At 32.0% G+C, this 24782-nt stretch overlaps 1 long non-coding RNA gene and 2 other non-coding genes across 3 annotated transcripts in view; 1 reads left to right on the top strand and 2 right to left on the bottom strand.

Annotated features, from left to right (window-relative positions):
• LOC146997089 (uncharacterized) overlaps positions 1-24782 on the top strand; it is a 269854-nt gene that overhangs the window by 155509 nt on the left and 89563 nt on the right. The gene's annotated exons all lie outside the window — the stretch shown is intronic.
• TRNAR-UCU (transfer RNA arginine (anticodon UCU)) lies at positions 7324-7396 on the bottom strand. Its single transcript has one exon. It is a non-coding gene; the product is annotated as a tRNA-Arg (tRNA).
• On the bottom strand, positions 22047-22118 carry TRNAN-GUU (transfer RNA asparagine (anticodon GUU)). Its single transcript has one exon. It is a non-coding gene; the product is annotated as a tRNA-Asn (tRNA).

The following is a 24782-nucleotide window of genomic DNA, read 5'->3' as shown; positions in this document are numbered from 1 at the left end:
CTAAGTCCTTCATCACCAAAACCGAGTACTTTTCTTCGTGGAACATACTGAGTCCCATTAATTTCAAAACTAATATTTTTAAAATCATAATTTGATAGTTCATCTAGCAAAATATCAGCTTCATTTCGTGAATAAAATTCTTCGTATAATTCCACATTTAACTCTGTATCACATATATTCCTCATATTCGCTTTTGAATCTAACGACAATTCTGAATGATACAGAAATACGTAGCATTCTTAAATAGCAAAAATTATCTAAAACATACATTAACGAAATGATTTCATCAACACTTATCGTAATACATTCTTGTCATGTCTTGTTTGTGAAGCCAGTCTTTCCGGCGTCATATGTGTAAAAATAATCATGATAGGATAGTGGGAAAGAGTTATAGTGTCCTAATGTTGTTATTCTGAACCTCGATATTACATATATGCATAAGGAGAATCTTAAAAGCATCATCCACTTATCATGATAGAGTAATGGAAAATTTCTAAAACTCTGATAATCATACGCGAAAGAATGTATTATCTTAAGGTTGTTGTTGCTATTCCAAGTTTGACAATACATACAGAAGTGAAGGAAGACCCTTGATGAGTGCTGCACGTTATCATGATAACGTGAAGTCTACAGCGCTTATCAAGGATCAAGGATACGAATAATCGTTATAATTTATTATATAAACATTTATTTATATATTGGCTTTTAATATAAACTTAAAAAGGAAAATATTTTTACGTAAGCTACCTAAAACCATTCAGCAACCTAATGGTAGTTCACGATCGAAATTTTTGCAATTCTTGTTGTAGGTATTACTTAACATATCTTGAACAGACACAGTTTGAAAGTATATGTTTCAAGGATAAAGTGTGTGAGTGAGTATGGCAAAGCCTCGAGGGCTATCTGCCTAAGAGGAGGGATGCCTTCGTGGAGGACTTTCTAAGGGAAACTGGCTCGTATACACGTTACACATGGGGAAAACCACGAAAACGCCCATGCAGCCAGCCCGTTCGCGGGATTCGAACCTCGGACCGAACTACCAGTGTTCAGTGACTTTACCGCTCGACCGCTGGTGGGCTTCAAGGATAAAGAAATAATGCTATAATAATTAAGAAAGGTTTATTTGATTTGATATTTAATTTAAAACTGAATTTTAATTACAGTATCATATTTTTAATTAGGCTGTCTACCGTTGGGTTTTTATTCATTACTAACACACGAAAATTGTCAGCCTAGCGTGCTGTGTGTGATTATGGCAAAGTCTCGAGGGCTATCTGCCTAAGGGGAGGGATGCCTTCGTTGAGGACTTTCTAAAGGAAACTGGCGCGTATACACGTTACACATGGGGAAAACCACGAAAACGCCCATACAGCCAGCCCGTTCGCGGAATTCGAACCTCGGAACGAACTACCAGTGTTCAGCGACTTTACCGCTCGGCCGCTGGTTGGCCATTGTCAGCCTAGCGAGAGGGTTATCTTCATGGAATGCTTTTTACAGGAAATTGACTCGTCTTCATGTTATATGTATGGAAATTTTCGAGTAGCGAGTCTTTCAATTTAGAAGTTACTTTGGATGAATATCTGTAACATTTTCTAAAGCGAGTATGTTTAAGATATCAGTGTTCCAAACTCAAGCAGATGAAAAGAAATTCTTAGCATTCTGATTTCTTATCAAGAGTTTTAACAAAACCACAATATTTAATTGAATTTATAATATTCATTATATAATATTTCGATATTAACCATTTGCTATATAGACATTTATAAAATTTTAGTTTGAAATAAAAATTAAAATAATGTTGAATCGTACAGTTTTTAATCTAAAAATTCTTTTACAATCTGTCCACATTTGCAGTGTTCCTAGAAATTACTTGACTGATGTTGCCTTAGGACCACTATATAACTGTCCCGTCATTAAGGTGACATCATTTTATGCAAATCGGCCGCTGATTTAAAAGACAGAAATTTTTATAAAAATGCCCGCAAAGTTATGAAGATCAGTTTCTAACTTCTAAAAGGCAGCCATCAAAAAGGTGTTAACAGCCTTTATGCCAGGATATGCAACTAGAGTTAAGTTTTCTGTTCTGATTAGCAATAAAATGAAAATTCTATTTGCATTTGCTTGGATAAAAATGCCCGAACCTTTATGAGGCTTGCTCTTTTTCTAGTTAGAAATTGATCTACATAAGAGTGCACGCACTCTTATGACACAGCATCCTTATTTAGAAAGTTTCTTACATATTTCGCCTCGATGTGTTTTAAAAAACGATTTTTACTTTTATGACTGCTGCAACTCTTACCTTTTTCATCATTATCTACCCAAGCTTTAATTTCTTGCAGTTGATTGCGTCTTCTTAATTTTCTTCTGTTTCACTATTTATTTAAGAGATGTTAAGTTTAAAGTAGTTTTATAATCTCAAAGAGATGTACGAGGCATATATTTACTAAAGGGAGGGGAGGGAGTAAAATATATTAGTTTTGCAACTCTAACTACTTAAACTATTATTAAAAATATATGCACCTAATAGTACTTCATTCAGAATTCCATCCTAATTGCTGGTCTGTTATTGCTCTGACCAGTTAATTCACACACAAACGCAGATTTAATATTCAACAAAATTTACTTTTCCACTCCTAGTGGATATTCCAACTTATAATTTATGACTAAAAAGTCGATTACTTCTTGATATAGCGTTTAACACTTAGGCGAGCTGCCTTTACATGTACAAATATCGAAATCAAATCCTCACGAACAAGGCACCTAGTTTTAATCTCAGCTAGTCACTATAAAAGAGGCAATTACTAGCCTCGAGCAGCAACAGGAGGCGTAATGGCAAACCACACATTGAGTTGATTAAATGAATTTCGCTTACTGAGCATGCTCAGAATAGAATTTGGCGCAACTATAAATTCAGTTCAAATTACTGAATTAAAGTCAAAAAGCTGATATTAATTGCAATATTTATGAACAAAATAAGCCAAAATTAAATTAAACAGAAGCACATCAATAAGCACACAACAAATTTCTATAGTAATGCAATTGTAAAAAAAAAAAAAAAAAAAAAAAAAAAAGATACCCCACCAACATGACTAACAAAACAGCCTTGTGCAGGGTTGCTTATGCTTTTTCGCCAAGATTTCCTCCCACGCCAGCGGTATACTATTGAGCATGCGCAGTAGGCAAAATTCGGTAACATTAATCACCTCAATGTGCGGTTTGCCATTACGCCAACGGGAGTTGGAAAGGTCTTCCACAGTTACTAACTCTAATCAAATAGGCCGGCGGTACTTTTTGGGCAGTTTACAAATCAGTTTTTCATTCCACAAAGCATGCGTTGCAATATACCTTTACCAGCATTTAAACTTTCTTACGCGGATAATCATTCATCGTTTGTTAGAGTTGATTTCAAACTAAAACAACTGAGGTTCATTCTATGTAATTGGTTACATAGATTCTGTAGACCCTGCGTAAGGACTTCATCCCAAACATTAAAGTTAAGTGCTGGATTTATTGTTTGAAACAATAATTGCTAAAATTAAGACACGCATGATAGCATCAGTGATTGCATGGAAAGTTGATATCATTTCTGCAGATATAGATATATTTGTTAATCCACCATTGAAAGAAGTTACAAAAAGAAAAAAAAATTAATGATTTTATAAATTATAATATATAATTCGTTTATGATGACATTACAGATAAGGGAGCAAAGTTAATGACCTCATGAAGATTCAAGACATGATTAATGACGTTTACTGTCGTAGGAAGTACATTCAGTTTCTGTTACGTGATATCGATTAAGAGGTTGAAACAAAAGCTTTTGTTACAAATTTTCAAGAAATTGGAGTATAGCAATCTAAACAAGATGGCAATAACGAAGATAATGAAAATGATCCGCATATACATGAGCCAGAACTTCTAAATTATAAATAAGTTTTCATACAAATGAAAATTACAAATGAATTAAAAAGTAGAAAGAACGTAAGTTTTTAAATAAGATTCAAATTTGGGTAAAGAGTTCCATCAAAAGAATAAAACAAATCAAATAGCTATAGTTAGAATTTGGTATTAAAAGTAACCAATGATACAACTTTATCTTACATTGCAAAATACAGTTTACATATAAGTTTTAAATAAATATTTCTAAATTTCAAGAAGTAATTCAGCTGTTTCTCGGTTATATGAGACTTGGAGATATAAGCTTGCAAGGGGCCATACAAGGGGCACTAGCCTCGGGTGAACAGAGTGGCTAAATTAGCTACGAAAAATTCGAATTGCATTTGAAACGTAAGTTATTGTTGCTAATTTTCAGTTTCAAAACACACTATTTTTTAAAATATCATGGTTAAAGTAACTAAACTTTGTAGAGTTATTAGTTTTTTTTTTTAATGCAAAAGACATGAAAAATGTGCAGTGCCCTCGCCGAGATTCGAACCTTCGACCTCTCGAATGAGCGTCGAATATGCTTCCAATTACACCATGAAGGCACGCGGAAAGAAGAGAGAAAATATATAACGTATTGCCCCTTTTAAAAGGTGACTAGAAATTATGGAACCCAATCACCAAATTCTGGGGGTGACGAACTATCGTCCACCACCTTTTAGTTCGGGAGTCACTTGTAGAGTCATTTGGATTTTTGATGCTGCCGAAGTTAAAAAATGGACAGTGCCCTCGCCTGGATTCGAACCCTGGACCTCTGGAATATGTGTCCAGTGTGCTTGCATTTACACCACGAAGGCACTCCGAAAGGGAGGAGAAAATACCTCAATATAAAATTTTAAAAGTATTAGATTATTTTCACTACATTTCTTCTGTGATTGAATATCTGGTTTTTAATAATTATATTTCTCAGCCCTCTACTCGGTTAACCTGATGCCTGTCACTTTATTTCTCACTCAAAAATCTCAATTAAAAATTGCATTAAATCATAACTATCTAACGTTTCCGCTCTCATTTTGAGGCTGAACTTAATTGCAGACACTTCACTTTCCTCTCACTAACTTTTCAACTTGGACTGCTTTGTGAACTCTTCTGCTACTGGAAAGTACAAGTAAAGAGATCCTGGAGAAACTACAGTATAAAGATATATATTTCATTTGGTGCGCAATTTTATATTCCTTATATATATTTTTATGTTATTTTAGTCAATTAAATAGGTTAATATTAATTGTTGAGCCTTCATTTTGGAAGAACGTTTTTAAGATAGCTCATTCACAATAAGACTTTGCATTAATCAACAAATTTAAGTTGTTATCTTGAAATGTAAATATTTTGTGCAGCCGCGATCAGTTTTTTTTTTAATGCATATTTTTTTCTTTTTTCTATGCACGATTTTTCTCTTCCTTTCGCGAAAAATTTCAAGTTGTCGTTTTCAACAAACACTCAGTTATCACCATCAAATAATCCGTCATCAACTATTATTTGTAAAGCCGCCCAGGCGGTATAGTGGTTAGGGGAGCCTGACTGCGATACCGAATGGCCCGGGTTCGAATCCCGGAGAAGGCATGGATGTAAAAATTGTTTGTCCCTTCATAGGAGGCAATGGAGGCTTATCTATTAGGTGCCTCCATAATAAAGAGACCACCGATCTGGCCCGACAGGTGGACGATGCCAGAATAGGCAAGTGCCTGCCATTAGGGAAAAAAAAAAAAAAAAACTATTAAATATAGGGAGTTTTCTCGTGATTGTAACTGGTAACACATCCGACTGGCAATCGAAAAAGCCAGAGTTCGAATCCGGAACTGATCTATTTCCATAAAATCAGAGCTGATGGAAATTCAACATACAGAGTAAGTAAATCATGTATTTAAAATATGCTTTCTAAAGTAGCGTTCTAAAGTTTAAAATATGCTATTTAAATAAAGAAAACATGCTTTCTAAAGTTTCTAGCCCACCAGCGGCCGAGCGGTAAAGTTACTGAACACTGGTAGTTCGGTTCGAGGTTCGAATCCCACGAACGGGCTGGCTGCATGGGTGTTTTCGTGTTTTTCCCCATGTGTAACGTGTATATGAGCCAGTTTCCCTTAGAAAGTCCTCCATGAAGGCATCCCTTCCCTTAGGCAGATAGCCCTCCAGGCTTTGCCGTAATTAAATAATCTAACCTAACCTATCTGAAGTTTCTAAAATAGCAAACACTAGGGAAGGAGGGTAAACTTATTACACTATTATTTCTTTCTAAAATAATGACATACTGAGACGTTTCTACTTATTGACTAAAGAAAAGATTTAATTATTCAATATGTTTCTGCCCGCCGTTTTTTATACTGGAACACAAAGCATGGAACAAATATGTCCGACAAGTAAAGAAGCAACAATTTATATTTTTCTTAAGCATGAAATGAATAAAAATAACGTAATGAAAAATAATAATAATAATAATAATAATGTATGATTTTAAATACTAAAAAATTCAAATCTGATGCGAAACGATTTATTATAAAAGCGCATAAAACCATTCGTTTGCAATAAGCCGTATCACATGACCTGAACACAATCATACATGGGCGCAAATAACACGATGAAAATGACGATATCGCAAGTTATATCATTTTCTATTGTTATTGATATGATTGCTTATCTACTGAAATTTTAGAGCAGGATATCGTTTCCCGGCTCTAAAGTTTTGTACTAAGAAATCCTTAGCCCTTATGAAATAAATATCTTTATATGCCAAGAAAGTATTGATTATTTGAAAAAACAGTGGCCAAAGTGATGTCATTATTTGACATGAATTTTGTAAAGAATGTGGCATGAAGAAAGCTTATTCTAAAATGCCCATCGAAAAATTTAGGATATTCATTCTCTCTTTTTCTAAAAAAAAAAAAATTGAGATACTTTTTTTTGCTGTTTTTAATCAAAGAACAAATATAATGGTTTTTGATGGAAGAATTCTTTTCGAAACTTTTGCTCAAGTTAGTATTGATTTTATTTCCTAAAAAATAACTAACTGAAATCACACTTAGATGAACTTCCAGTATATAAAAAAAATATGGACAAAATAGCAACAAATTTATATACTTTATAGAACTGATGTTTTAAACTCCAGCGAATATTCAAAAGAAGAGACGTAAAATTATTGAGTTCCAGAGAAAACTTAAATTAATTTGTATGTTAGAACACAAAATTTTGCGGAAAATATTTAAAATATCATAATTACGGGAAATCAAAATAATAATATTACAAGAAAAAAACAGAATAGCACAGCATGAGCAAATTCTCGATTGTTTTACTTTGAAAATATATGTTTTATACAACTAGCAACTGGAGATGGAAGGCGTAACATTTAATAACAACATGAATAAAAATATGAACATAAACCCCATGCATCCCTGCCGGGATTCGAACCCGGGACCTTTGGATTAGAAGTCCAACGCGCTATCCACTGCGCTACAGGGACCACGGGAGAATCTTCTCGCGAAGTCAGAAAAACGGCCGTCGGAATAGTACGAATTATTGAGCGGTCTCTTTAAGAAACGCTACCTAGTATTATGCATTGCTCAAAACTACCTTCATTTCGGTGAGGGACAAAAAAAAAGGATTTTACTTTAGCGGGAATAAAATAAATAACAAAAATTAGTACTTTTGAAAATATATAACTGAAATTTATTGTCCATTTACTCATGATTGAACGATATGTAACGATTAAATGGTTGATCTTTACATTATGGTAACTTGGCGTTTTTTTTGGCGAAAATTTGGCGACCAACTCTCCTACAGCAACCCTCTTTTTTTTTTTTCCCGCCGCCATTTTGTCTTCACGAAGTAAAGACATGTTTCTTTTCTTTTTATCTCCTGAACACTTCTTCCAACAATCTACTAGCCGAATTACACTTATGCTAGAAATTTTATCTAACAAAACTGCTTAATCATGAGAAATATTCACTGCAAAATTGGGAAAAAGTGCACAATACCATACTCCTTACGCGTTTTTCAAAATAACACATACACATAAACCATGTACACGCCGACTTATTTTTACTTAAAAAAACATCCCAGAATTGCACAAAAATGGCATTGCGCACACTCTTCACTATATCCATGTACACTGCTTTTTTCTCATAAATTAGAAAAATTTCACGAAAATACATGACAATTTTCTCAATCTTTAAACCCGGTAAAAAGAACATATATGAAATTACCTGATCGCGAAAAAGTATTTACCCTTTCCAAATATGAACATTTCCACATATAAAATAAATAAAATATCCAAAAACTTTTACCTCTAAATCATCTATTACATTATACACGTCACCAACGAATTCATACCGCAAGCATTACAAATACTTAGTATCAAATATTTAAATTATTTCCATGCACGTTTACTTCAACTTAAACGTATACCAAATTCCTACAAACATAAAATTCACAAAATAACTATCATTTAATTAAAATATAATTAAATTCAAAAACACTACTTAAAATATAAATGAGCACATACATTAAATTAATAAAAATTACCTTACAATCCTAATTACTTTAAACTAAATCATTGCTAATAACAATTTTCCCAATAATACCAAATTCCTTTACTTCCACCTTACATTTAGAACAATGCATAAAAATAATATCCACAAATAATTAAAAATACTAACTTACCTAATCTTCTTCAGAATCTTGATTACGTGTCCGATAAACTTTTCTTTAGTTACGGCCATGGGATCCAAAAATTCACGAACACTGTTTCACACAACACAGAATAAACCAAATACAAAATTTCCAGATTTTTTCCCGATTTCCCCCCTTTTCCGATTAAAGAACCGTAATTCGTCCATTAATATCACATGACATATCCCATGATCTCTCATTTCCCTCACACAAAATAATGCGTAATCGGAACTGAGTACTGCTCACATTATTACCAAAGTCCCAGGTAGTAACCTTTATTGCCTCCAAAATGTCGCCAAACTACCATATTGTACAGATCAACCGATTAAATATATTGAATGAATGTAATAGCCGTAGCATTTGTATTTATAAATTACTCTGTATATGTCATAGTTAATGGCAAAAAATAAGAGATCACATGTCTATATTACCTTTCCTCAAAAAAAAAAAAAAAAAAAAAAAAAAAAAAAAAAAAAAAAGGCAAGGCCATATTTAAAAGTGTTTCGTACTCTTATTGCTCTTATTGCAAAAGAAAGTGCTTGTTTTTAAATAATAAATTACTTGATATCCCATTAAAATTTTCAGTTCAATTTATGATCTTGTCATTGGAGGCATTATACCCAATTTTTTTTTCTTTTCTTTTCTTTTATCTTTTCTTTCTTTCTTTTTTCTTTTTTTTTCTTTTTTTCTTTCAAGAAATTACTGTTTATGCGTTGCGAGCGGCAAAACATTCCCGCAAGAGCAATTTCAGTGCAAAACAGCTTGTAAAACTAACTACTTGTAAAATATTCAAATTAGAATGCCCTTTTCCTATCATGTGAGCAATAAGGTATAACATGATAGTATCCAGTAATTTTCAAAATGAGCTAATCCATACTCTTGCTTCTTTCCTCCATAAAGGATTATTAAGCGTTCGAATTAGAAACGCATATTCCACGCACAAACGGATTAAAAAGCAGGAGTGTCCCAAGGTTCAGTTGTAAGTCCTTTATTATACAACATACACATTTATGACATACCATACCATCTTAAAATACAATAGCATTCTTCGTTGGTAACACAGCTCTTCTGACACAAGCCACTGACCAAAACACTAGAACGCGTTTTTCAAACTATGATACATGTACCAGTTGTGATACAATAAGTTATTTTTGGTGATACAAATTTGATCAAAAGATTTAAATGAATGTAAAATGACATCCCTTTTACTACATATATTGGTACATGATGAGAGACATAGATACTTTTAGTTTCAATATAAAATTTAAAGCTCTCGAGAACTTTCGCACTATAAAAATATACATCTACAGTACAGTAACTACAGTACCTTATCTACGGGAAATTGGTTTTAAGATTTGCCACGGTTATGTGAACGCTATGCAGGACAGGTATTCACATAACGCTTATAAATACTATCAGGTGTAATTCAGTATATTATACGTTATACTTACACTCGCTCCCTTAACAACGGGTTTAGACATTTTAACCTAAAAATGCGAGAGTGAAATGCGGAAATGTGCTACTGTAGAGTATAATGTCATACTTCCGATAATACAAGCAAAATACGGCAAAGCACTTCAGGAGCTATCTTATTAAGGGGAGGAATGCCTTTATGGAAGGTTTTGTAAGGGCAACCGGCTAGTATTCCCATTATATTTCGAAAAAAATCGCGAAACTAAATCGTGTTGATAAACAGCACATTACTCAAACTATTTTAATAATCTCTGTAATTATATAATGAAAAATAATATAATGCATGAATATATGTTTATTAAATAATGAAAAGTCTATATATATGCATGTGTGCTTTTCCTCGCGTTGTAGAAAAATGGTAGCGTATAGAGACATCAAATTTTAAAAACACGTAAACCTCCAGCCCGAACATTTGAACCTTGTAGAACGAATTTTTTCCCCCACTCTTCAAAATTAAAAAAAAAAAAAAAAAAAAAAAAAAAAGTCTGAAATGTTTCAGATTTTAAATTACGTCCAAAGGGGCGTTTTTTAACATTTTGTGTGTTACCTTTCTTTATTAAATATCATGTTCCTCGCACTTAAACCATAAGATCCAGTGCAACAGCAATATCGCAAAATAGTTTTAAAACGAGCATATCTTTAGAATTTCCGATACAGAGACTCACGCGCTGGAGATAAAAATGTTTTTTCTGCTCAACGTTGCCATTGCTCGCTTTGAAATCCTTGAGTTTGTTAATCAAAAATTCGTCAAAGTTTTAAAAAATAGGAAATCATAAAACAAATTTTAAATTTCAAATTTGGTCTTCCACATGCTCATATTCGTTGGAGGATTACGTTATTCAAAATTCGATGACTCTATGTACCGTTGTTTTATCACAATACGAGAAATATACATACATTTACGCAGATTTTCATTATTTAATTTCTTCAAATATAATGCAGGACTCTAACATTTTATGGCAACAGTTTGAAAAGTGAACCGACATTTATGAGTCCGACGCAAAATGCCAAAACGAAACTAATAGTCCTTCGGGATTCAAATCCCTTTGGACTTAAAAAAAAAAAAAAAAAAAAAAAACATATGGGTTTCACAGGAATGTCATTTTCAATACTTTTTTTTTTTTTTTTTCTGGCACGGCTCACAAAAGTAGATGTGCATTTCAGTATCATTATGTGTAACCTTTCTGTATTTGGTTGAAAGTTCTTTTAACATAATGTCATCAGGTCCTCCGTATCCAATAGCGAAATGAGTTTCCTGAAGTACGTGAAATAACTCAGTGTCCGTGACATAATCCTGTATTGTACTGACGCCTTCTTTAACAGGATAAATGAGTTTACTTTTGTTTTCCACAAGCATCACATCATAGCGATTCAGCAAACAATGGTTCCTATGGTTCTTTCTTAGTAGTTATTTTGGCTTTTTAGTCCAGAGGGGCTTTGTCCCTGAAGGACTATTGTTTTCGTTTTGCGATTTTGCATCGGAACCCTATAAACGGCGTATCACTTTTCAAATCGTTGCCACCGAATACTATCGCCCTGTATTATATTTGAAGAAAGTAAATAATGAAGAATCTGCATAAAATGTGTATGTTTCTGGCATTGTGATAAAACAACGGTACCTACAGCCATCCAATTTTGAATGACGTAATCCTACTGCGAATATGGGCATCTGGAAGCCCAAATTTGAAATTTTGAATTTGTTTTATGATCGATTTCATATTTTTTAAAACGTTTAACGAATTTTTGATTAACAAACTCAAGGATTTCAAACCAGCAGTGGCAACGTTGTACAGGCCCCTCCCCCCAAATTATCTCCAGCCCGGCGAGACTGTGTATGGAAATTCTAAAGATATACTCATTTTAAAATTATTTTGCGACATTGCTATTGAACTGAATTTTTTATGTTTTAAGTGCAAAGAACACGATATTTAATAAATAAAGGTAACACACAAAACGTTAAAAAAACGTCCCTTTGGACGTAATTTAAAATCTGAAACCGTTCAGATTTTTTTTTAAAAAAATTTTGTATTAAAATTGCGGATTATGTGTCGGAATATACTTTATATTAGATTTTTATATAGCATTGTTCTAATATAATTTATTTACTAAATAAAGTTGATTATATTATCTCCTAAGATTAATTAGAGTAGAATGATTTGAAAAGAGTGAATCCATACTTAGTAAGTTCTATTTCGAAAGATGTTTTTAAGTAACTTGAATGTAAATTGTTAACAATGTTTAATGGTGACTGGAATTAAATCATGAATAACAATTTTAAAAGGAATAAATTAAAAGCAAGAATTAAATGCAAGTATTCATTGACATTGATCGGAAATTAGTTGACTTTTCAAGGGGAACAAACCAACTCCCGTTCAATGAACAGTAATTAAGAAATCTCTTTTCAGATCATTCTACTCTAATTAATCTTAGGAGATAATATAATCAATTTTATTTAGTAAATAAATTATTATTAACTTACTTTGCAGCAATTGCGCAAGTAGTAGAATAACTTAATTTCACAGTAAATGAATTTAAGATCATACAACATTGGTCTAATATAGCTATTCTGCCATTTTTTGAAACGACATTCCCTTTTTTTTTTCATATTTCGATTCTAATACTTAAATTATGCCAAAATGCCAAGATTTGTAAAAAATCATGCTAGTAGTTTTTAAAAAATTAGCTCTGAAAATTTTAGTTCCTCAATGTTAATTGAATTTGGTATATAGTTATTAATCTCTCTTTTTATTTTTATTAAAATTACTTGATACCTTCTGTCACATTTTGAAATTTAGATTCAATCCAAATAAAATTCGCAGTTATTTTTTTGATTTGCTAGGAAAATTTGTATTTTTTACAAAATTTTCGAGAACATTTTTGAATTATAATCTATATATAAAATGTTTATCATCACCTTAATGTAGATGTAATTCCAAGCAAACCTGCAAAAAATTAAAGTTTTTTTATTCAAAATTTCCAAACATATACGTGAATTTATATATTGCAGCGTTTTGAAACTTGGCATATTTGTTATAAGCGACTAAACGTGATTTACGCACTTTGTTAATATTATTTGAAAGAATGAAGGATGCACCTTTTTTTCTAATCCTGAACAATGAAAAGAGGGGAAAGGAGAATAGATTACTATAAATTAAGTATTTCGTCAAGTGAATTATTCTTGGCGCAAACTGAAAAAAGAGTGTGCCAAGACAGATTTTTAAATTTCTCGGTAAGTTTGTCACCAAATTTTAAAAAATTTAACATTTAGCCATAATCTGAATCATAGAATGGAAATAGAAAGAAAAATCGGTATCATATCAGCAGATGTTCGATTTTGAGTCAAGATACCTATATTAGAACATTACTATATATAAATCTAATATATATCCTATGACATCGAGACATAAAAAGTGCAAATTAAATTTCGTCAATCGTTTCAGTAGAACGGAAGAGGTGTCCCCACATTCCCCCCCTTTATAAGGGAAATTTTACTACAGAAATAATATATATAATGATTGTTACAGAACTTCAATTATATGACCTAATATCAAATTCTTCAATAAAAGTCATTCATTCTTACACCACTGTCGGAGTAAGCGATTAGCGTTAGGGGTGTGCAAAAGCACTTAGGAGAAGTAGATATGTTTGCAACAAATTGATATCTCTCTTTTCCATTTTATTTTTATTTTGTTTTTGAATAATCGTTTTAATAATCTTCCGGTTTATAAGACTCAGATTAACCGAGAGCTGTCTAAAAAAATGCAAGTTTACTTATTGCGAAAAAATTAATATTAAAAATAATAACTTTATGTGAGTTATATTCAGTAACATTATTAAAGTTTTCTTGTAAAAATTATTCTTTAGCAACATTTATACGTAAGTTTTCCTCTTTTTACTTCCTTGTACGAAGTACAAGTACCTCGTATTTCGGTTGCAATCGTCCGCGTAAAAAATATATATTTACTCTGTTACTCAGCTTAGTTCAATTTCTTTATTCTTATATGTTTGTAAATTGTGCATTTTTTCCTTTAAAGATTATTGAATTATGTTCTTCTCATCTCCCGGTTAAGGTTTTTATGCCTTTTTTAAATCTGCACGCAATATTTATCGAATTATCAACAATTTAAAAGTTGTTTAAGTGCGGCTAAGCCTCACTTTTACCATGGCGGCCATGTTTTTCTACATTTGAAACTTAGCAGAATACTGGATTTGTTGCCAATCTAGAAAAACTAAGCTTCGCAACAACAAAGATAACGCCTTCATTTATCATTGCGAATAAAATCATGCTTAGTCCATTCTGGAATTTATTCGAAGATATAAGTGTTTAAGATTTCCTTAGTAATTTTTAATATAGATGTTTTGAGTTTTTTTTTTTTTTTTTCATTTTTGCTTTGTTGCGAAGTGAGAACTGAATTAATTGAATGAGAAATAATGAATCGTCTGTGAAAAACTGTTTCTTTTTTTTTTTTGTTTTTTTTTGTTTTTGTTTGCTTAATTTCTTTTATACATCGTTTTAGATTTATTATAGTATTTCAATAGAACATGTGGCAAAGATTAGATAATTCTTCAGATGATATAAATTTTGTGCATTATGAAATGTAACGCTGTTAAAGGAACCTAGCGTACTGCCAGAGTGTCGCTATGGTAAACAAATATAGTGAATTTTAAAGAGTGCATTTATTCTAGTGTGGTTTATGCGCTATCGACGAAGTAGATTTAATTAAATCCAGTAAGTTTAAATGAAATGTAAGAAAAAATGCGTATAATTTAACATTCCGTACAAGAAAGTCATGTGGTTTACACATCATATTTTTTAATTTTGTATTTTTAAGGATGTTTTTTTCTTTCTCATTGTTTTCTTCTTATAACATGTTCTTTTTGGTTCCAGTACTAATTTCATTTATGCAACAAAACAAACATTTTCTGCAAATTAAAGCCCCTGAATATATAGATAAACTTCTAGGATAAGTTTTATGTTCATTGTAATAGGAGTTATTTTTCTTTCCTGTATATTTTTAACTTCCTCGGACTAACTGTAGGCGTCATTCTTGCAATGGAAGAGTATTTACTTGATGTAGCTTCCCTTATTCTTCAATGCAGGCTTGTCCAGAAATTTGCATTGGCTCATGAGGTCTTTCAAACAAGTTTCCAACTTTTTGTTTCTATACAAGGTCAGCGAGATATCTCAAATGCCATCAAAATGAGTAACTAGAATGACAAAATAGCACTCAGAAAACAATCCTATTTCCCTGTGGTCAAAGTGAAATACAAGTCTTTTGTGTGCGATTCAACCAATGGGTTTCACGAACTGTTGAGAAATTTCTGCAGCCAGACGAATATTTCAACGAATGAAAAGCTGTGAAAGAAAACCAGAGGGGGAGAGCAAATTTCTCCTCCCTTTAGAAACATCTGTTCCTCTCCTGCGGATCCATTCCTCCACAGGTCATCAAGCTGAGACGAGAAGGAGAAAAGAATAGATATACCCCGTGGGATAGGGTTCCAAGAAAGCTATTGAACAGGCTAATGATAAAAGAGCTTCACAATCCATGTATTTATGATTCTGATTGCACTTTCTGTGGGAGAAGCTAAAACTCAATTACGTGATGCAGCAAATATTTTCGCTAAGTACTGCGCAAAGAATTCTGTTCCCCATATACATGCGGGAATCCTAATGGCTTGACAAGCGTTCATTATGAGCACAAGAAAAGCGAACTGTCTGAGCCATATTAAATTCATTAATTTTATGCATTTATTTTTCAAAAATTGCAAAAGGTACTTCCCGAAAGTTTTAGCCTTGCGACTTACAAACATATAATTGCGAATCACATTATTAGGTTAACGTTAACTTACCTTTTTACATTATTTTCTTAGCATTCTTTCAAATTATATGTTAATGCGGTTCAGGCCAGGCTTTTTTTATCCTCACAAAGAATTAATTACCAAGAAAATTTTGGAAATGCTATATGCTTAGCGAAAACGGAATTCTCAACGTAATACTTCCCAGCGCATTTTTATGTTACGGTCTAGAGTCAATAGATTATTTCGATGTCAGGGGGACTCAACTTGTATACCAGTTAATTTCCTTTAGAAAGTCCTCCACGAAGGCATCCCTCCGCTTAGGCAAATAGCCCTCGAGTGCTTTGCCATAATTAAATAAAATCAAACCTGGGAACTGAAGAGATCTGTACTTCTCTCGCCGGAAATGAACTCCACAACTCCAGACAACGCGACGAGTGTACTTCTAGTTATACCACGAAGGCATGCGTAAAGGAGGGAGGAAATACCTTATAACGTAAGTAAAGCTTTTACAGAATCACCCGTATATAATTAGTCGCTCCAAAACAAAAAGAGAGCGAGAAAGGAAAGTCTTTGAAGGATGTAATGATATCGTTATTCACTCGGGTAATAATCGCATTTTTTTTTCCGAATTTTTCATTGTGAAAGTTGTAAGGATTATGTTAATTTTATTAACAGTTAAATTTTGAATTAAACTTCCTTTCTTATCGATTCTTATTTCAACTTACCACTTCCTGCCAGAACGTAGTTTTAGAATCACGTCTGAATGCTAATGGGAAAGAGTGGTATATAACCGCGAAGTTCTAAAGTCTTAGTGAGAGATACCAGATATTCTGGCTGCACGCGTCCACCTCTCTAGTAAGCTATTATTACGCTGGGCCGTACTTTAGGCCAATACGGTAATTAAATATAATTATTAACAATGAGTTAGTATATAAAAAAACTAAATAAAAATTTTAACAATTGTATAGCAAAATCCAGAACTTTTCGCTTCCAATCAACATAATGACTCATACTTTAAAGAATTACTAGGCTAGGAAATTGAAGATGGAGGGTTTTATCCCACTTATTTGTATTATGGAAGATTGAGGCATAACCTTGATCTATTTCAACTGTTTATTTTTTATAGTATATAATTATCAATTATTTTTTTTTAACTAAGAGTCACTTTCAAGCTGTTTATATTTTTATCATATTTAATTTTTGGAAATAAATTATTCTCAACAAATCATTAAATACGTAAGCCATAAATACGTCCATATTGTTTCGCATTATTAAAAAATCTGATATATACACCACATGACTTCCTTGTATTGGAATATTAAATTATACGCATTTTTTCTTGCATTTCATTTAAACTTATTGGATTGAATTAAATCTACTTCGCCGACAGCGCATAAACAATAGAATAAATGCATTCTTTAAATTTCACTCTAGTATTTGTTTACCATAGCGACACTCTGGCGCTAGATTCACTTAACAGTATTAATAATTATATAACAGTTAACTTATATAATAATTATATAACAGAAACTAAGTTAACTGTTATATAATCCAATAATTATATAACAGTTAACTTATATATTTTGTTCATATTATAACTCATAATGCACAAAATTTATATCATTTAAGGAATAGAATTATCTAATCGTTGCCACATGTTCTATTCAAATACTATAATAAAGCTAGAATGATGTATAAAAGAAATTAAGCAAACAAAACAAAAAAGAAACAGTTTTTCACAGACGATTGAGCATTTCTCATTTAATTAATTCAGTTCTCACTTCGCGAGAAGGCAAAAATACATAAAAACTGAAAATATCTATATTAAAAATTACGAAGTAAATCTCAAACACTTATTTCCTCGAAAAAATTCCAGAAAGAATTAAGCATGATTTAATTGGCAATAATAAATGAATGCGTTATCTTTGTTGTTGTGAAGCTAAGTTTCTCTAGATAGGCAACAAATCCACTAGTCTCCTGTTTCAAATGTAAACATCAATGGCCGCCATTAAAAACAGGCTTAGCGGCAATTAAACAACTTTAAAATTGCTGATAATTCTAAAAATATTGCACACAGATTTACTAAAGGCATAAAATCCTTAACCGGAAGATAAAAACAACATAATTCAATCATTTTTAAAGCAAAAAATGTACAATTTACAAACATATAAGAGTAAAGAAACTGAGATCACCGAGCCGGGTAACAGAGTGGATATATATAAAAATATTTATATACGTTTGGTGGCCGATTGTAACCCAAATACGAGGTGCACATCTCCATGTTATAGCAGTCCTATAGACAAAATTTCAACGTTCTGAGGCTACTCGTTTTTGAGTTATGCGAGATACGTACGTACGTACGCACGTACGTACATACGTTCGTACAGACGCCACGAAAAATTCTCTTCAGTATTAATTTTAAAGCAGTTTTATAATTTTTTTGAAGGAAAAGAGTATTTTATTCTGTCCTTACGTACAGATATCACGCAAACACATCGTTAAATTGCATTCGATAGAGGTCAAAATGGATATTTTCGTTGAAATATGCTGCCTGAAATGTTTCGCGATTACAATATTTCCTTTTTACTTCGTACAAGGAAGTGAAAAGAGAGAGACAGAGAGGAAAGAAAAGAAAGAAAGTGTGTGTGTGTTTTGAGAATACGGCAAAGCACACTAGGGCTATCTGCTTTAGGGGGAGGGATGCATTCGTGGAAGACTTTCTAAGAGAAATTGGCTCGTATACAGAAAAGAAAGAAAGAAAATCATAACGTTCTGAAAAATAATGCATAATAACAGTAACAACGGAGACTTAAAAATTATATTTTAAGCAAAAGAAATTTAAAGTTTATTTAAGAAGCAGATTTATGCGCGAAATAAATTTAAAGTTATTTTAATAGCAAGTTAAGCATATTAATTTATTAGTTTAAGGATTTTTTTTTTCCCTGTAAGAAGATGTATAATCTGCTTACCATCACAAATGTCAAAATTCCTTTGGGCAGGCAATTTTATTGATCTTTTCAGCATTTTTTATCGATACTCCGAACGTTTTTGTTCTCTCGTGTCTATGCGTTTCTTTTTAAATTGGTTCATTATTTTTTTTTTCATACTGAAAGGGCTTATCAGCGGCTAATAATGAAACCTCTGAACAATAATAGTTCGATCCAGATTCAAATCTCGACGAAAGGGCTGGATGGGAGTTTTCGCAGCATTCTCTTTGTGAAATGTGAACACGACCCAATTTCCTTTAAAAATTCTTTGCGAAAATATCCTTCCTCTTAAGGAAATCGAGTGCTTTGCCTTAATCTAATTAATTCAATTCAATCCTCACTCTGCAAGGTTAATTTCAGTTTCAGCGAAAATATGAAAATTTAAAGCAGAAAACAGGATTCCATCTAGCCTCCCAGTTTTCTTGTTTGCAGAAAACAATTTTCGGCATATACTAGTCAAAGTAATTTAGTAATACTCTCAGTATCACTGATGTTTGGGCGTTTATTGTTTATCATGTTGTATAAGTAAACACAATAATTGTGATTCTCAGTATAAAGTGTCCATGTTATTTAACGTAGGATTATATTTTTCCGTAATGGTTTGAAGCAAAAATTAAGATGCTATATGAGGTGTGTGTGAATGTTCATATCTTCCATACTACAGATGTTATAATTAATCTAAATACATCATTAGATAGATGAAAGTGCAAATTAGCAAATAAAATTTTTTTTAATTGGATAGAGGGTTATACACAGAGTAACGCCTCAAAAATAGCGAAATTTTGGTGACGTGCGCATGCGCGACCACGTGTGAGTGGCAAGTCCGTGTGGTAGACAGTCATTGTGTTCGAGTGGTGTTTGCTGTACTTTATATGAAATGAGGCATAACTTGAAAGAATAAAGGCATTTGATTTTATGAAGCATCATTTTCATGTCAATAGGGTGCCAAGTAACTATCAAAACACACTTGGCAATTCGTTTATAGATTTAACATTTACTAGTAATATAAGTGCAGATATTTTAAATTGTGCACCTCATTTCTCATATCATCGACCAATTTTACATAGAATTATTTTGAATAAATAAATGTAATAAACAACAACAAAAAATAAAATTAAATAAAATTAAAATTTAAATTAAAAAAAAATCTGAAAGCTTTCAGATTTTACATTACGCCCAAGTGTGTTACCTTTATTTATTAAATATTGTTGCGTGCGTACGGGTTCGTTATGAAATGAATGCACAAGTCCGATAAAAAAAAATGAACAAAAATTTATTATTATCACAACAAAAATGCTTAAATTTTCTCAAATTATCACGCAGTATTACAATATCTCACAGTAGTTTTCTTTTAACTACTCAAATGTCCAATAGAACGTAATTCAAAACAGCTAAAGAACGCTAATCCACGAATTCGCTACAATCAACAACAGTAGTTTTTTTAAACAACAACAAACTAAGCAACTACTACAAACTGAGATGTTTTCCTCCTTTTATAAGATTTTAAAATAACGCGCTAGAATTTTCCAGTACTTTCTCGAAATCAAAAAGAGATATTTATTTATTTAATGCACGCGCTCTTGTATTTTCAATTTTCCGGCTTAGCTTTCTTTTAATATTCGTCACGCGCTGCACTGCGCGAGAAATAAAACCAATTAATTTATAATTGAACTAATATTAGCTTTTTAAATACCAAATTCGTAACAATATATTGTTCTTTGCAATTAAACCACAAAATTCAATTCAATAGCAATATCACATAATAATTTTAAAATGAGTAAAGCTTTAAAATTTCCGATACACAGTCTCGCGCGCTAGGGATAAATATATATATATATATATATATGTGTGTGTGTGTGATGTACCAGCTTTAGTCGTAGCTTAAATTATCAGACGATAAGTTTAAAGAAAAAACAGGATTCATTTATTATTATTCAGGAGAAATAGCAGTTACAAAATCAGATATCCGGAGTAAATAAAAAGAAATACTAATAACTTTTTGTATGAAGTTTACTGCATCGTGACATTTAAGAAAAAGCCCCCGATATTCCTTTGCGAGTCCTTTCATAGCCTCTGGAAAGGCGGAGCTTCCATGAATGACGTCAGCCTCGTCAGCCAATCCAGTTCGCTTTAAATATTTCCAGAACATTCTATAACTGTACGTGTAGAAAAGGAGGGAAAAACAACTTGACTACGGTGCTGTGGATTTAATTCCAAGTATACTTTCAAATAAGAGAACGTCGCCATTAAAAATGAAAAGAACATACAGTTAGAAATTTAAGTGTATTCTTGACTATGGAATTTTATTATTACATATATATATACATATATACAGAGGGCTGTCCAACTGGCGGCCCGCCAAATTATTTTTACGGCCCGCGAGTACATTTTACTATGAATAAACTTAGGTTACTAAATTATTATTATTATTAATAATAAAATTATTTTACTATGTCAAAATTTAAATCTAATTTCAATTTAAAGTAGGTACTATTTAGTTTGCGTAACTTCACTTAACCTGTCTGAATACAGCAGCAATCCGTTTAACGTCTGATGATGGTTGGCTCAACGTTGGCGCCACATATTATATTTGTGGTTGGTTGTTGTTTATCTATGGTTGTCTGCGCTATTAATCTTGCGAGTGCAGTCTTGTCTACGATTTCTTGAGGGGTGATTATGTTATAATATTATTAACTTAATTTCATATTTATTTATTAATTAAGGTAATTATTGAATATGAGTGCTACTAATAAAAGAAAAATAGACCTCGAAAATCGAGAATTTCAAGATCGTTGGGAGATAGATTATTTATTTATTCTGAACAAGAATGGTAAACCACAGTGTTTAGAATGTTTACAAATCATAGCTGTGTGTAAAGAACATAACTTGAAGCACCATTATCTTTCCATGCATGAAAAAAGTATCATTCGTTCACGTGAGACATGAAAATACCACTAGTGAAAAAATCTGATGTGTACACCACATGACTTCCTTGTACAGAATATTAAATTATACGCATTTTTTCTTGCATTTTATTTAAACATATTGGACTGAATTAAATCTACTTCGCCGACAGCGCATAAACCACAAGAAAATAAATGCATTCTTTAACATTCACTCTATTTGTTTACCATGTAGAGTCATTAGGTTTATTGGAAGCCGGAGAGATGAAAAATACGCAACCACCTTCGCCGGGAATCGAACCACGGACCTCTGGAATAACGGCCCAGCGTGCTACCGTTACACCACGAAGGCACGCTAGGGAAGTGGGAGAAATACCTTATAACCTTAGCGACACTCTGGCGCTAATTCACTTAACAGTTTTCGTTCATATTATAACACAGAATGCACAAAATTTATATCATTTAAAGAATTATCTAATCGTTGCCACATGTTCTATTCAAATACCATAATAAAGCTAGAACGATGTATAAAAGAAATTAAGCAAACAAAACAAAAAAGAAACAGTTTTTCACAGACGATTGAGTATTTCTCATTCAATTAATTCAGTTCTCACTTCGCGACAAGGCAAAAATATATAAAAACTCAAAATATATGTATTAAAAACTACGAAGTAAATCTTAAACGCTTATTTCCTCGAAAAAATTCCAGAAAGGATTAAGCATGATTTAATTGGCAATAATAAATGGAGGCGTTATCTTTGTTGTTGCCAAGCTAAGTTTCTCTAGATTGGAACAAATCCACTAGTCTGCTGTTTCAAATGTAAACAAGCAATGACCGCCATCAAAAACATTATTATTCTTAGCGGCACTTAAACAACTTTAAAATTGTTGATAATTCTAAAAATATTGCATACAGATTTACTAAAGGCATAAAAACTTTAACCGGAAGATAAGAACAACATAATTCAATCATTTTTAAAGCAAAACATGTACAATTACAAACATATAAGAGTAAAGAAACTGAGATGACTGAGCCGGGAGTAGTATTGGCCCCACTGGGTGACGGCAGAAGAGATGTCAGAGATCACGTGACCGGAAGTGCCACCATTTTGTTGAGTGGAGTTGTTTCGAAGTGGAAGTAGAAGTGTTTGTTTTGAAAGTAGAAGTAGAATTTCATGGAGATTTTTAGGATTTAGGTTCTATGTGTGGCAACGAGGATTTGGGGAAGAAGTTTCGTTTTGATTTTGTGGCAACGACGGTTTTACCTTGAACCACGTGTTTGGGGAAATACCTCTTTATAATTATTTAAATCAAATATCTAACGATTGAATATTAATTTATTTTTAATGGTTTGATAATATTTTAATTACCGTAATTGTTTAATTATAAAAAATGTTTTATCATTCTAATAGCTGCCGCCATTTTTTTAATCACACTCTCTTTGTCCGCCATCTTAAATAATTCACTTCGTCTGCCATTTTGTTTTCTCCTCGTATTGTACAGTGACTCATGCTTGATTTTATTTCTAATGGAAGAAATTTTCTTTCATTTACGTTTAAAGAGGTATTTTTAAAATCTATTTCTTTCTTAAATTATATGTTACTACTGGCTACATTTAGTGTACAAAATGTTTAATAAAAGTTCACATGATCTTAAAAAAATGAAGAGGTAATAATTTTTTTTTTCAAATTCGAAGTCGCTATCTTAAGGATTCCTAAAAAAAAAAAAAAAAAAAGAGAGAGAGAGAGAGATTGAGGGGCACCGCATGAAAGTTCCTTAAGCGATACCCCACAATATCTTGGTTGAAAATGTTGTTAATTATGTCCATAAGGTTTTTACGTGCATCGCCATGATGGTTTTCTGAATCCATCATTTTGAACAAAAGCAGTGGAAAAGGAACATGACACCACACTCAAGTGTTGCTCTGATAACGCAAACGCAATTTTTAAGTTCTTTGTGACAGAATTCTTTCTTAGGGTTAACAATACATGCTGACCTTTGACATTTTCCTTTGACATAGTTTCGTCAAGGCCGTAAGCGACCAAGTTGAGGCTTGGAGAGATAGTTTTGTCCTTGTTGAAAAATATCGTTTTAAACTAACTGCTGGTGATGGGCAACAATTCCCGTTCATTATTTAGGATCGAATAATGGCAACATGATATTTTGCATATATAAATGCAGCAGCGAATGCAACAGCGTGTTCATATATTTTTTTAGACTACTTTTTTTTTTTTTTTTTTTTTCGTGAGTAGGAAATTTTGTACAAATAATGGCTAAACGATTGTCTGATGAAGTAAGTGGAATATTTTTTGCACTTGTACTTTTAATTTATTAATCAATTTAATTACTAATTAATAAACAGAGTAATTCCTCTTTTGCGCAGTTTTAAAAAAATCAAGATTCTATTGATTGTGAAGATTACTCGAGCTATAGCGAGGTAAATTTCAAATAATATTTTATTTTAAAAATTATTAAGTTAGAAATGCATATATGATGTTTTAAGTGAATACAATGATATTTCTGCATTTAGTTTTTGAGTGAAACGTCTCAGGAATATATTCAAAATCCTCTTGATGGCATGAAAAACTGTTTGTCTGATTTAGAAAATGAGGTTAGTTTTATGATCATTAAAATGGTAGATAATGTACATTGTTTGTATAAAGATATTTTACAATCATGAGTGTACTTTTTTTTTTTTTTTTTTTTTTTTTGTAAGATCCCATGCGTTTAACACGCGGTGTCCTTACAAAAATCTGTTTAATTCATTTACTATACTGCGTGTTCAGCACGTGGGGAGTCATAAGAAAATCTGTTTAAGTTATTAATTCACGATACTATGTATTCAGCACGAATTAAAATTTGTTTAATTAATATATAATTTGAATTTAGAGATAAATCTAGTCAATGTTTTTCGGAAACCTTATTTATACCGTATGATGTGTTGTGGTTAATGAAAAGGAGATAATTTTTTCGTTTGATAATCTGGGATGACTGATTAACTATATGGTTAAAATTT

Source organism: Stegodyphus dumicola, chromosome 5 (assembly GCF_044657685.1).
Source record: "Stegodyphus dumicola isolate Sdum_Otavi_A_Nest chromosome 5, ASM4465768v1".
Lineage (NCBI taxonomy): Eukaryota > Metazoa > Arthropoda > Arachnida > Araneae > Eresidae > Stegodyphus > Stegodyphus dumicola.
The sequence above is the reverse complement of the archived record's forward strand: the minus strand, read 5'-3'. Positions and strand labels throughout refer to the sequence as shown.